Genomic DNA, 15074 nt, shown 5'->3' with positions numbered 1-15074 from the left:
TGTACTGCATCATAATGGAGCTTTGATGGAGCTCTGAAAAGGCTTTGTTTATAAAAGGCGATTATTAAATTTAGAGATTTACCTCACTAATACAATTATATCAAATATATAAGCAACAAAAAATGAAGTTGGGATTACGGGAGCAGGTGAAGGAATTCAAGGAGGAATGTTTTGGGCGGGAAAAAATGAGAGCACTGAGTTGAGCGGAAAAGCCAACAGTCGATGGTTCTGGCGTCAAGTCATGGGCGGGCTTGCGTAGGAAGATTACTATTGTATGGCGAAGAGTTGGCTTTCGCGAAAGACTGGCCGAAGAACCCATTGGAAATTTTGAACGAGGAACTGCTCACATTTCAATGGTGGAATCCTGGAGAAGTTGGAGAGCAGCCAAAGTGCAAGCGCGGTAACGTCCTAGTTGGGATGCCAACACCAAGTGGACCTGAAGGTTTGCAGGAGCTGTCTCCGTATTCTGGTCTCTCGATGTCAAGCGGGTGGACGTTCTCTATTGGCGATTACTCCAAAGCCGAATTGCGTAAAGGGTATCGTTTGAAGACACAGGATGCAATCTTCCAATGGAACGAGTGGTGGACGCGGTCACATCGAAATTGGTGGTGATGTGAGCGTTTCCAAGACACAATTCGGTGAGAAAATTTTCCTGATTTGCAGAAGTAGCAATCCGTCTCGGCTTCTGGAGAAGATTATGTCTACACAAGATTTCTTCATGAGGACGATTAGAAGGGCCCTAAAACTGTTGGGTTCCGAGATGGAGATTTTTGGTTTCATATACCATCTCGCCCTAGCTTGTGTCAGCCATCTGTGTTGTCACGGTGTTCTCAGAGAGACTACGGGTCCTTCTCTCGTAAACGGTTGGGAAGCTCTTGACGAGACCGAGGGCGACGTTGCAAGAAGAACCTTTGCATATTATGCCATCGGTGCGAGGAAAGAACTGTCTCTCGTCTGTTGTCCGAAGGAGGAGTCTCCGCTGCTTTTTCGTGAGCAGAGGAACACTACCCCACTGATGTTGCTGGACACGTGCTGTCGCTTGATTCGACAGGCGCGCTGAAGATGAGACAACTCGCAATCGATGGGGCGCAAAGATCCATCTCAGGCTCAATCGTAAGGTAATTCAACATCACCAGCAACATGATTAAGTAATTTTCGAGTAAGGCAGGATATACACAAATAAAATCAAGTTTAATTTGGGTTGAATAGATTTTCGGGGGATGGAGATGATAAATTGCTTTCTGTGGGAGACGCGGTTGGCTGTCATTAAAAATGGTGGTACCACTGGGATGCGAATCGATGTTTTTTTAATGCTTCCCAGTATGGGGAGTCACTATATATTTCGATGGGGATGATGTTGTATAATTGAAGCAGCTGCTGACTCAGATGTAAGCAAATACTGGTTCCGTCAGCGCAGCTGTTTTATGCTAAAACTTCAGCTTCCTTATGGTTCCACATATCTTTTATGGGGGAAGGCGTCAATTAACTCAATTGCTGAGATTGGTTAGATATGGGACTGGGAGTTTGGTGGTTTAATAATGGTTGCCTTATTCAAACAATCATTCCATCGTATCGGACTGGACGTTAGCCAAATAACATAATTTTACTCGGGGAAAGTGGGGTTAAAGGTGACACGGGTGGGGCGGTAATAAGTTCCTGTCTCTATATAATCAACATATAAAGATATGAGGTCATCTTCATGTACGATGAAATTGTCGAAGGTGGCCAGTTTAAAGCCGCATTGCGTTGGGCGACCAATGTGCACATAACTAAACATAGGGAACGGGAGTACAGTGGGTTTAAAGCCTCTGTCGATGTCGATAATGTTTTCGTCTTGATCTGTCAATTTATTTTACATATATTCTGGCAAGAAGACTGAGGAGGGAACAAGGGTTTTAAACGGTGGTTAAGTGAGGAATAAATTTATATGAGTAAAAAATTGGAAAATATAAACCTTGGTATTAAGTTCAGTATTGAGCAATTTCAATTCAAGTTATGGCAACAAGGTAAAAAAAAAGTAATAGAACTATATCAATACAGAGGATGGAGTTGAGAACTTTGTTTTTAAATGTGCGAAACAAAACTGCTGATCTTCGAATGAAAAGCACAAAAATTTAGTACTGGGAAAATGTTTTTTTTTTGTGTACGAGAATTGACATAGTAAAAATGCTAGAAATAACTAGTACTAGAAATAATGGGTATATATAAGGGACATATATTAATCAGGGAGATATATATATATATATAATATATATATAAATATATATATATATATATATATATATATATATATATCCCTGATATATAATATATATATATATATATATATATATATATCCCTGATATATATATATATATACCCATGCACATCCCTATATGCATATGTCTACTTGCCATATCCCTCTCTCTATACATATATATATATACATATATACAAATACATATATATATATATACCTGATATATTTAAATATATACAAATATATATATATATATATGTATATATATATGCATATATATATATATATATATATATATATATTTATCCCTTATATATCCCCTGCATATCCCTTATATATATATATATATATATATATATATATATTTATATATAATATATATATATATATACATATATATATATATATATATATATATACATATATATATATATATATATATATATATATATATATATATATTCCATTGCCACTGAAAGAGCATTAAATTTTATTCAGATTGTTAAAGAAATTGAAAAACATATAGAAAGTAGGTTTTAAGATGAAAAGGTGAAAATTTTTGCATTTAAAGTAACGCCCCTTGCAGTTCTGCAATTTTTATACTTTTTCTTTGTGTAACTGTTAAGGAATTGAATGGGCTGCAATAGTTTGCCTTTTTCGTTTTGCTGGTGTACTGGAAAGTAAATAAACTTTAGAATGGATTGTTTACGAAGAAAATTGTTCTGTTCTTGTTTACAGAAATCAAGATGCATTTTTTGTAAGTAATGCCCCTTGTTGAAAACTGGTTTTTTTGGTGGTATAATATAAGTCAAAACCTCAAGCAGGTATGCGGTGACAATAGTTCGGTGTAGATGAACTGTTAACAATCTGAACTGTTATTTTACATATATTCTGGCAAGAAGACTGAGGAGGGAACAAGGGTTTTAAACGGTGGTTAAGTGAGGAATAAATTTATATGAGTAAAAAATTGGAAAATATAAACCTTGGTATTAAGTTCAGTATTGAGCAATTTCAATTCATGTTATGGCAACAAGGTAAAAAAAAGTAATAGAACTATATCAATACAGAGGATGGAGTTGAGAACTTTGTTTTTAAGTGTGCGAAACAAAACTGCTGATCTTCGAATGAAAAGCACAAAAATTTAGTACTGGGAAAATGTTTTTTTTTTGTGTACGAGAATTGACATAGTAAAAATGCTAGAAATAACTAGTACTAGAAATAATGGGTATATATAAGGGACATATATATCAGGGAGATATATATATATATATATATATATATCCCTGATATATAATTATAATATATATATATATATATATATATATATATATCCCTGATAATATATATATATATATATATATATATCCCTTGATATATATATATATATATATATATATATATATATATATATCCCATGCACATCCCTATATGCATATGTCTACTTGCATATCCCTCTCTCTCTCTCTCTATATATATATATATATATATATATATATATAATATACAAATACATATATATATATATACCTGATATATTTAATATATACAAATATAAATATATATATATATATATATATATATGTATATATATATATGCATATATATATATATATATATATATATATATATATATATTTATCCCTTATATATCCCCTGCATATCCCTTATATATATATATATATATTTATATATAATATATATATATATACATATATATATATATATGTATATATATATATATATATATATATATATATACATATATATATATATATATATATATATATATATATATTATATATATATATATATATATATATATATTCCATTGCCACTGAAAGAGCATTAAATTTTATTCAGATTGTTAAAGAAATTGAAAAACATATAGAAAGTAGGTTTTAAGATGAAAAGGTGAAAATTTTTGCATTTAAAGTAACGCCCCTTGCAGTTCTGCAATTTTTATACTTTTTCTTTGTGTAACTGTTAAGGAATTGAATGGGCTGTAATAGTTTGCCTTTTTCGTTTTGCTGGTGTACTGGAAAGTAAATAAACTTTAGAATGGATTGTTTACGAAGAAAATTGTTCTGTTCTTGTTTACAGAAATCAAGATGCATTTTTTGTAAGTAATGCCCCTTGTTGAAAACTGGTTTTTTTGGTGGTATAATATAAGTCAAAACCTCAAGCAGGTATGCGGTGACAATAGTTCGGTGTAGATGAACTGTTAACAATCCTCATCCGAGTTGTTTTCTATTTCAAAATTACCATCAATAACTCGGTTTTCCCGTTTTTGATAAATCGTCGTACTCGGGTATATAAGGGATGACCTGGTTCAAAGTAGGCCATTAGCGGAGTAGAATCATCAAAAAAGTTATCCAGATTTTAAGTGTTGAAGGGTATTATATGATATTCTTTGGAAAGACGTCGAAATCCATTAAATTACATGAAAAAGGGATATATAGTTTGGGTTGGGGGTAACAAGGGTCGGTCTTGTTAGAGGCTTCGGATGAGGTGTCCATCTTATGCGCCTCGAACTGCTTCTATGTATTCGGGATCAAGAGGTTTGCCATCGGTTAGGTTGATATAATCTCAATAACCATGGGTTAATAACGGGCCTGCAGATGTTGTTATGAAGTGTAAGATGTAATTGTAGTACTCCCATGTAGGCTTTAAGTAGCATTTATCTGTTAGACAACCGGTTGGGGGAAAAACCCAGATAAAAAATTGTGCCATCAGTTAGGGTAACAAATCCTCTGAAAAAAAATTTCGGTATGTCCTTCCCACTTTCAGGCAACCTCCGATGTTGAATTGCGTAAATGATGGTACAATATGATTGGCAGGATCAACGTAATTACGAAGCCTTGTCCAAATGTCAGTTTCTTTTTTCATTGTTACGTTTTTTTTTCCCAAATTTGAAATTATGATTGGATTTTTTGTTTGTTTAAAAAATGGAGTTGGAATCAGCGGAGATTAGCTGTTGTCGTCTGGGGACGAAGGGGGAAGGTGTTGTCAGAAACGCTTTGGATATCAAGTTCGTAAACAGGGGTACAGTGAGAAAAAACTGATATATCTTTCGTTTTGCGTAAAAACATCAACAGCTAGATTGTTCTCTGGCGAAGAGGCTGAGAGGTTTCCAATGTTTTGTTGATAGAATCTGACTGGTGTAAAGTCAGCCTTCGCAAGAATAGTTTGCTTCAAACTCATCCATGCTGGCAAAGATTTAGTCAAAGTGATTGAGATTATTGTGGTAGCTGGAATATTATTTCCATGTAAGGCCGGGTGAGGTAATTGTGGTTGTATAAAAGATTCTTGCTCAACATGGCTCAGCATTCTTGCTCAAAATTACTTGGTAGCTATTGATATAAACAGGTGTATTATCAAAAGTTGTATGTTTGCTTCTAAGTTAATGAAATGAGAACTGACGAGGTTCATAATTTCTTATAATCGCATAGCTGAAATTAAAAGACGAGCTGTATTATTCTTATGCTATAGTAATTATTTGCTTTTATTACAAATGTTTGCCTTAAGGACAAACCGTTTTTTATGGCTTATGTGTCACGTGATGAAAGTCGCGCAAAGCGGATAGAAAATGATTACGGGATAAATAAATTTGCTGCAGAACGATATTATAAAGGTTTATGCTGTCGTTTTGACCGAAAGGGACGATGGAGAAAAACAAGGCTTATATACATGATTGTAATATTGAGTAGTGGTAAATCAATTGCAGTCGAAGTTGGATTCGTAAGAAGTTACAGCAAATGAAGCGGATATTGTTTTTTTTGGTTTGAGAACCGCTTAGGAGGTTATTGGTGGTATTTTAATCACGTGGTTGTACAAGTCCTCACCAGTTTTGGCTGGTTAGGTTTTATTTTGTTCCTTTTGCTGACGTCAATGAAGGAGTTCGTAAAAGTGCAAGTATCAGGTCCTTACTACCGCTGGCTTGTATCAATTGTTACATCGGCGTTGTTTATTATTTGGCAATCAAACTTTGTGATTCCAAGAAGAGCAGGTCGGGAGCAAGCCTCTGCCTCAGCTTGAGAGGTTCAAAGGGGGTGGGGGTAGCTCATACAATTCCGATCGCTTGTTTACATGTAGAAGTAAGACATCTCGAAACTCATTTCTCAGCTAAGTAGTCTCGTTACTTTTTGTTCTGTTGGCTATATAGGTATTTTTTCTAATTTAGTTGTCTGTTCTGTAAGTTGTAGGGACATTCCAAACAGTCGTCTAGGTCTCATCTTCCTGTTTTCCTGGATGTATTGTGCTGATTTTGTTTTTCCTCTTAGATAATTGTCTGATTTTCTCTTTCGGATTGTTCTTCTTGGTAGTGTCTGCTGGGTTTGTAGGTACATTTTAGGGAAAACTATATTATTTGATTTTTTGAAAAAGCCCCGTGGGCCATCTGGACTTTACTCTTTTCAAAAGCCGCATTTTAAGGCTAAAAATGAAGCCCGTATGTCTTCTAGTATTCGAGAAACCAACATTTAAAGTTGACCATTTTCAAACACTTAAGTTTTTTGAAAACTTTCCCCCACAAAATGCATCTGTGAGAACGTGTACGGCGTTCAATGTTATTTGTTTGAGTCTTGCTCTGATTTTCAAATTCATTTTCAATCTCAAGAGGAAGCACTTATGAGCTTTTATGCAGCTGATGTTCTGGATGTTCTTGTTAATATTTGTAATCGTTGATTACAACTGCGTGGACTGGTTTCGCCTTGATCTTACGTCCCTCGTGTGTTATACTGTATGGGAACTTCCGATGTAGCTTTGACCATTTGTGAAGTAAGAGAGTATGTTAGGTGGAGAAGAACGCTTATTATGAACGACAGAAATCCGAAAAGAACCGATAACCACCAGGGAATGTACAGCTGGAATCTGTTCTCGAAGTCGGGCTTGATTGCTTGTATTCCCTCTACAATTGGTTTTGCAATGTCTTTGATAGATTGTGCGTTCGTTCTTCGGTTTTCAATTGATTTGAATACTGGTTGAACTGGTTGTTGAATTTGGGCTTCTGATCGTGATGAAAAGTTTGGTAGTTCATCCACAGGTGAAGTCCTCATGGGGTCCGGTAATTGAAAATCGAGCCGTAGTGCCGGTACTGTTTCAAAGGCTGTTAAGTCCGAACGTAAATGAATATTTGGCCCTCGTAGCTTATTTCCGCATCCCAAAGTGATTATGCACACCCGGCATCCAGGGTGCTCAATTCTAGCCAACGGATTGTTGCCGTTCCCAGCGCTTTCGATGAGTGCGCAGTCGTTGCGCGACAATGTGATTAACCAACCACCAAAGCCGAGATTGGGCGCTTTTTCAGTCAGTGGCAACTTACATCCAATTGACAGCGTTGCAATGCAAATAGCTCATCGTCGTGGTTTGAGAACGTAGTCTCTCTTGTAAGTGTGCTCAGTTGTGATGGCGTTTGTGCATATTGCATACTTTTGGGACCCCAAAACAATTTGCGAGCTCTTCTTCATCGATGAACGCTAGTTCCTCTCCGTCATCAGAGACGGCCATATCTTTGGCTTCCAAACGTCAAACTAGTGCTTTTTCTAAGTCTCCATCAGGCATTGGGATGGGAATTGCATGTAGGACGTTCATCACAGTGCTTTTTGAGGCCATGGTAGTGGCCAGTTTTAGAATAAGCCCCGAGTCGATTGATTCAACTTGAGTTCCTAACTTGGTTGCAGTGCCTGAAATTGGCTCTCTGCAAGTTCCCAATTACGGTTTTGTGTTTCCATCATTTCGTACTGCAATTCCATAATCGTTTTAAGTTTCCCAGAAACGACATAAAATTTCTCATCTGGTTGTTCGGTGATCGGTCAAGTATTGTAGTTCATTGCTCGTTTTACAATTTTCTTGATTACGTTCAACTCTCTTATCACATCTGCCAAGACAGATTTTATGAAGCAAAGCAGTTTATCGCCAGCGCCAATTCCAAATCGTTTGAGTGTTTGCCCTTAGTAAAGTGTTCTTTTCCAGACAAAGGTTTTCAATATCTTCTTGGGCTCCTTTGTTTTCCATCATTGTCTGCTGGGCTATCCAATGCACTCCAGCTGTTGAATCAGTCATGTTGGTAAAGTACAATGGGCATCCGTATTTTTCGGAAGTCCTTATTTTTTCGAATTCCCTAGTCAGGCTTACAAGATTCTTTTCGACTGTTTTGTTGTATTTGGGATAAGGGACGAGAATTTACTTTTTGACAAACTCTTCCGTAAGAATTTTTGGATGAAGGTTAAAAAGAACTTCATCCGTTGTACCTACTGTGAGCTGATTTGCAGTAGCGCAAGAATTATTCAAAGTTCCATTTTTTGTCTGGGTAGTTCACGTAAATTGTTAGGTTATCAAATAAGTGCAGATAAATAAGAAGGGTTAATTGTTTTGGATTTGCGGCAAAAAAGAATGGCATAAATTTTAAAAATGAATTTCTTGATGTTGGGATTCTGTTCTTCTTGTGGGCCAATCACAGAGCGTTTTTAATAATTTTATTTTTGTGACTCTTCGAAAACAAATGTTAGATGAAGATTACCGTGGATCTCTCCACTGTGAACGGTTAGTGGTACTACTCGTCTTTATTGATTTATAATTGCTCCGATATCATGGAGTTCTCTTTGAGAAACTCATTGTTGAATGAGTGATGAGGCTCTCGGGAGATGGCTGTCTTCTGGTACAGTGCAGTCAAGCTCGTCGGTCAAAGAGCTGTTATTTGGGTTCTGTGTCTGATTTTGATTAGAACAGTGACTGTAGCTTTTGTCGTCAATTGTTAAGTTTTCTGGTAGAATTGGTTTGGCATTTGTTGAGACTGTTGTGTAATTTCCGTATTCGTAAGGAGAGAAGAATGTGTTGTAAGGAGAGAAGTATGTGTTGTTACCTTTAGTTGTGTAGTTGCGATCAAATGAGATGTCCCAGTCCTGCCACAAATCAGGGCTATTTATGTTGTTTGTATCCTGGAGGCTGTCTGTGTCTGTGTTTGATTGACCTTCTGCTTCCACTGCTCGTCGTTTTCGGCGTCAATTTGGAGTTCGTTCACGGTCTGTAATGGTCTAGTGGAAAATAGGTAATAACCGTAGCCGCTGGTTCTTCCCGTTTTGGTTGTGTTGTAGACGCGGGAGTTCTCGCGTGCTAACGCTAGGTCTTCTCAGCGTAGGTTGTACGGACGGTTTGCTCCAATACGTGCGTCCGTTTGAGGAAAATTGCTTTGTCCTGAGAAAAAGTAGTTTCCGGTGTCAATTGGTCCTGGAGTTTCAGCATTTGCGAGTGGAACTGATCCTTCAACGAAACATGCTTCCTGGTCGGAAAATGGTTTGTGGTTTATATGTTCAAAGGTTGTGGGAGCTTCTTGTTGTGAGAAGTGTGTTGTTTGAATATAAGAGTTAAAGGCAACTGCTCTGGTATAAGGAGTAGTTCTAGGTAGAACCATACCATTCTAATTTAGGTGCATCTGAACTTGGCTGTCAATAAGTGGCGATTCTCGTCTCGTGGGATTCTCGTGGGAATTGTGTGGTCGGCTTCAAACTCACTGGGGTCAATCCTTTTTAAGTCCTCGAATTCGTATTGTGGCTCAATCTGTCGAGTCTCATCCGATGCACGCATTGGATGAAGTTTGTGTTGAATTTTATGACAATGTAATTGGGGTTTGTGATAACTTTTTGTAATCTGTACAGAGGTATCCATCTCGTTTGTTGTTTGTTCACTATGGCAATTTCTGTTGTGAATTTCTGGGTCTAAAATAAGACAGTGTTGCTGAAGTTTAAGTGGAGTCGAGTTTGCTTTTTTGTCGTAGTAATTCTTATATTTGTAATATGAAGCCATGGGGTTCTCTTTACCTCAGCAAAGAGTTCTGTAGTTTTGTCTTGTAGCCCTTTAACATTGTCGCGCTTGAGTTATTCTCCCATAGTTTTTGTGTTCTGGAATCTTCGATCAAGGGGGTTTACTGGGGTTCTTCCATGAAAGACATCAGGTGTGTAACCTAGCGCGGGGAATACGCTGTGTTGCGTATAAAAATTGCTACGTCGAGGTAGCGATGCCAGTCTGTTGAGCTTTGGATTTCGATTATTTATAGTGTTTGTTTCAAAGGCGCATGATGCCTTTCTAGAAGCCCTATCGTTTGTGCGTTTTTGAGTGTACAGTTTTTCAGTCGTGCTTCCAGTACTTTTGCCAATTCAACCAACAGTTCAGATGTGATTGCGGTACCCAGGTCACAAATTATAGTTGAGGGTATATATGAGTGTCGGAAGAATATTGAAGTCAGTGCTTTTGCTTCCAAGTCAGCGTCGCCCTTCATTAGGGGAACAGCGAACAGATATTTCGCGAACATGTCAATGCCAGATAAAATAAAAGTTTAGGGTGATGGGTGCACTCTGCCTGCAAGGTCTATCAGCATTACGTCTGCCGAGAAGTTTTGCATTGACGACAATGGTTGCAAAGGTGGTTTGAGCGATGCTGTTGGTGATGGTTTACTCTGCAGGCAGGTTAAGCAAATTTGAATGTACTTTGTTAGTGTTTCTGTAGAATTTGAAAAGCAGACGCTCTTCTGGAACTCAAAAATTGTAGGTGTTATTCCTTTGTAACGGCCCAATCGGCTGTATATTAGGTATAGGACCTATTTTCGTAGCTGCGTTGGGAAACAGTATTACTTGGTGAAGATATTCCCGTGGGGTCGAAAAATTTTTTGTACAGTACGCAGTCAAACATGCTTAGTCGTGGATATTGCTTTAGGAACTTTTAAGGTCTTGCAAGAAAGTGGCTGGATGTTGGTCGTCCCCGTTCAAACCAGTTGATTATCTTTTTGATATCCAGGTCCTTCTGTTGCTCTGAGTATAGATTCAAAGGGCCGTGCCCGTGATTGTGCAATCGTCTAGTGGGTTATGCAATTGCAATGATCCAAAATGATGTGTAAAGGAGTTGCATTTGTACGTCAGCTTCAATGGTTCGCTTTTCTGCGTTGCTTGGTTGGGTTGTTAGAAGGTAACCTTTTGTTATTTTAAGAAGCTGACGTTTCTCCTCCAGAAGTTTATTTGAAGAACTATCTGGGGTGTCTGATGCAATGTCAACCTTAATCTCATGCAATTTGATTTTTGATTTTAATCGTAGCTTAAGTTTCTCTGTGGGGTTCATGTGTATTGTTGAGAGAAAGTCGTCTGCAAGGTTTGCTTTTCCTGGTATAAGTCCCAGAATTATGTCACAACTGAACGTGGCCAAGGCATTCCAGAAGGTAGGTGGTATTACAATTGTTTGAAAAAAGCTGTTAGCAGATCTGTTGTCGGTTAAAGGAGGAAAATGTTTTTACATTTCCATATTGTGTTTCCAAATGTGTCGAGGGCAAAATGAACGGCGGAGAACTCCTTTGCATAGATGGAGAGCATAAGTTGATTTGGTCAAAATATTTTTGATCCGAACGTAACTGGAGCGTAAATTTTTGTTTCGTCATTCAGGCCATTCACTGACTAGTCTTCTATCATTAGGACATGCACAGCGACGTAGAAAGCTGCATCGGCAATTATGCCATATTGTTGGTACGTTTTTGGCAATCGAAGTGACATGTTACATGCATTTTTATGGTCAATTGTTAGTTTGTGTATCATTAATTTGTGTTCTTCCTCGATTTCAAAACTGGCTTCCTTCTTTAGAAGTTTGCAGAAAGCAACTTTTCAGATAGCTGGGGTATGAAAGCTTCGTAGAATTGAAGGAAACCAATCATTTGTTTTACTTGTTTAGTTGTTTGTGGCATCGAAGGTTTTCAGCAAAATTTTCGACTTTTCGTGATATGGGTGTCAAGCCTTCTGAGGTTATTGTCTTCCCTAGAAACTGTATTTTGCGCAGTCCGAACTGACATTTGTCGATCGCCAGTTTCATTCCTGATTCACGGATGCAGGAGAAAAGGGCTCTCAGTTTTTCTATCATGTCGTCTGTGTCATATGCACCAATGCCAATATCATCTACATCTTGGAAGCATTTGTCAGCGGTAATTACTTGGTCAAAGTTTTTGCGCGGGAAGGAGCTGAGGGCACTCATACTTCTGCTTAGCTTTTGAGCGATTCTTTGAAATGCATATGTTCTTGAGGTAAAGCTGAATGCGAGAAGTTGGACTGATTTTTCGTCTGCCATTGGGACCAATAGGTATCAGCGAGTTCCGTCCATTTTACAAGAATTTCTTTCCTGCGAGATGAGAGCCAGCATCTGCTAGTGTTGATATCGAGAAATTGTTGTAATCATTTCGTATCAAATGGTTTATTTTCCTGAGGCCAACAAGTATCCGTAGTTTCCCGTTTGCCTTTCGCTTACAAAAATGGGCGACTGAATGGTAAGGTGTTGATCACTCCGTAGTATTGTAGCAGTGCCAGTTCTACGAGTAGGTCATCTTTCAGGGGTATGGAGATTTTTTTGTGTTTTCGAGTATACTGGTTTGTCAGTGTCTGGAGTCAGCTTCACGGTGCAAATACCCAATGTCTAGTCGGTGTCGGGTGAAGATGTCATTGAAATCCACGCGAAGTGATTCAATACGTTTCATATTGGCTTCAGTGAGTACGCTATCCTTCCGGTCCCTCACATTTAAGGTTTTGCGGTCCTTTTGGTTTTCCGAGGGCCGTATTGCCTAGAGTTGTTTGAAAACTTTTAGTTGTGAGCCGCAGTGGGTTTCTGGATTGGGAAACCATCTTTCCTCTGTCAGCTTTATCGATCGACATTGCTATTTGTTTTGAGCTCTTGTCTTCATTTTCAGATTGAAATAGTTTTGGTTCTGGTGGTATTAGATATCGTGCCTGCTCCGGTGTAATAATTTCAGATGTTGCAACGAACCGTCTCTGACTTTTATTCGAACTTCTGTTGCGTTTATAGCAAGCTGAGCCAGTCTGTTGTTGTCGTTTAGATTGTCCAAACAGCCAGTGAGATCGATTCCAAGTTTCTCAACTTCGGAGTTGGCTCAACGATGCCTATTTGTTATGCTGTTTTAACTTGTTATTCTGATTGCAACTGTGGTTACTTTGTCCGGGATGAAGATTGTATTCTTTTGTTGTCTTCAGGGCTAATTTTTCCCTAGCATTCAGTCGTTTCTGTTTTCCTTTTCTCTTCATTTTGATTGTATTCAATTTAAATGTGAATTCCGGGAAATGCAGTAGTCGGGGATGGGGATCAAGGAAAATTTTGTCTCGAAAAACGGTAGATCGAGTAGTTTGGAAGAAACATTTTCAAAAATTAAAAATTTTTCATCCAAAGTTAAATGTCCAATTTTGAACTTGAGTTCATGAGTGAAGAGTATCGTTGATTGGTATAAATGCTGTAGAAAACCTAAAATCTGTTGGAGCTTTTTCGGTTTATTTTGTGGTTATATGGTAGTCATGTTGGTTATACTTTTGATTTTGTTAATATGTTTTTGTGACATCACACTGCTGTACGCTCCTGTACCAGCAATGGCATTGATAAAAACGGATTCGAATTGTAAAGGTACAACAAAAACGTTCTCTCTAAAAGTTGACGTGCGATTATCTAGGTTTTGTAGAAAAGCATGGAGGTGATTCAGTTCTTGGCTATTGGTTGAAAGGCATGTCTCCATCTCGGTATGCCAGTTGTCGCCGACGACAATCTCCGGCAGTGTGCTGATTGCTGACACATGTCCGAGAGTAAGTTCGGAATGGCGTTGGGGGTCTTTCTCTGTTATTGTTAAACAGTCTTTGTTCGTTCCTATTATAAAACCTGTTTCTTGAGAAGCTTCCTCGGTTTTGTGCCCTATACGCTCCTCGTCCTCGGCCTCTTTGGTATGGGTACTGCTCGCGTTCAGTGTTTTGTCGGTTTTTAAAGTTGAGTTGTCTTGGCCTGTTTTGCGTACTGAAAGTTCTTTCTCTACCGTAGTTGTTAAGTTTGGCTGGCTTGAGAATGCCGGAAATTTCTGGTTTTCTGATTGTGATACGTGCATTGATGCAATTCCTGCAGCCATGTTTTCTAGAGCTTCGACAACTGCTGGGTTGCTCGATGCATTAAGTGCGTTGAATGCTGTGGTGTGCGATGGTTCTGGGTGTATTTGGTTGATTCGAACTCTTCTTTTGATTATTCCGCACAGCTTGTTGGCTGCAATGTTGTCATTTTCTTTCAGAAGAACTTTCTCGTACTTGAATCTCATGCCTTGCAGAAAATGCTCCCTGATTCTTCGTTGTTTTTCTTCTGTGCGATCTATGCCTGCATTGACGTCTACCATTGCAAGATTTGTGAGCCGTTGCAGGTCGGTGAGAAAATCGTCTGGCTGTTCTTTTATGGGGTCATACTTTCGTGAATGTAGGTCAAGCTCGAAATTTCTTCTTTGATCTGCTTCTGCTTAGAGGTTGCGTAGCTCTTGTAGTGAGTTGTCCAGGTAGTTTCGCGTAGGTTCCGGAGATAAAGGTTAAGTGTATTCCCATCAGGATGTAGGTGAAGGTATCGTGCTCATTGGTGCTGGGCTTCAGGTGTTCTTGATACGGCAAGGCCGGCTCAAAGCAGGCCTCCAAATAGGTGTCAGTTTTTATCTGGTAATCCAGAGAAAGGTCGCAGGTGGTTAAGAGGACGGCTGGGTTCTGCATTGGTTTTTTGTTTGATTTCTTGTTTGTTTGTGTGTGAGAAAAATTAAATCAAGAAATTAAAGTCAACAGTGTAGGCTGTTTTCCAAAAAGCGTTGGGTGGTTTGATTGGATACTTAAAGGAGCTTTCTGTTGTTTGGTTTAGTTTTTAGGGCATGGTGTTGTAGAAGCCAGTTGAATTCTATGTAAAGATTGCTAAGTTGTACAGTGGTTGTATTCCGGAGTAAACGAATTTAAACTTCTTCTGAGTTGTCGTCGAATGTCACGTTAACTTGAATGCCGGCGGGTAATTTCCATATAG

This window comes from Convolutriloba macropyga, chromosome 8, assembly GCF_964194025.1.
Source record: "Convolutriloba macropyga chromosome 8, txConMacr16.3, whole genome shotgun sequence".
NCBI lineage: Eukaryota > Metazoa > Xenacoelomorpha > Acoela > Convolutidae > Convolutriloba > Convolutriloba macropyga.
This window is presented reverse-complemented; position numbering follows the sequence as displayed.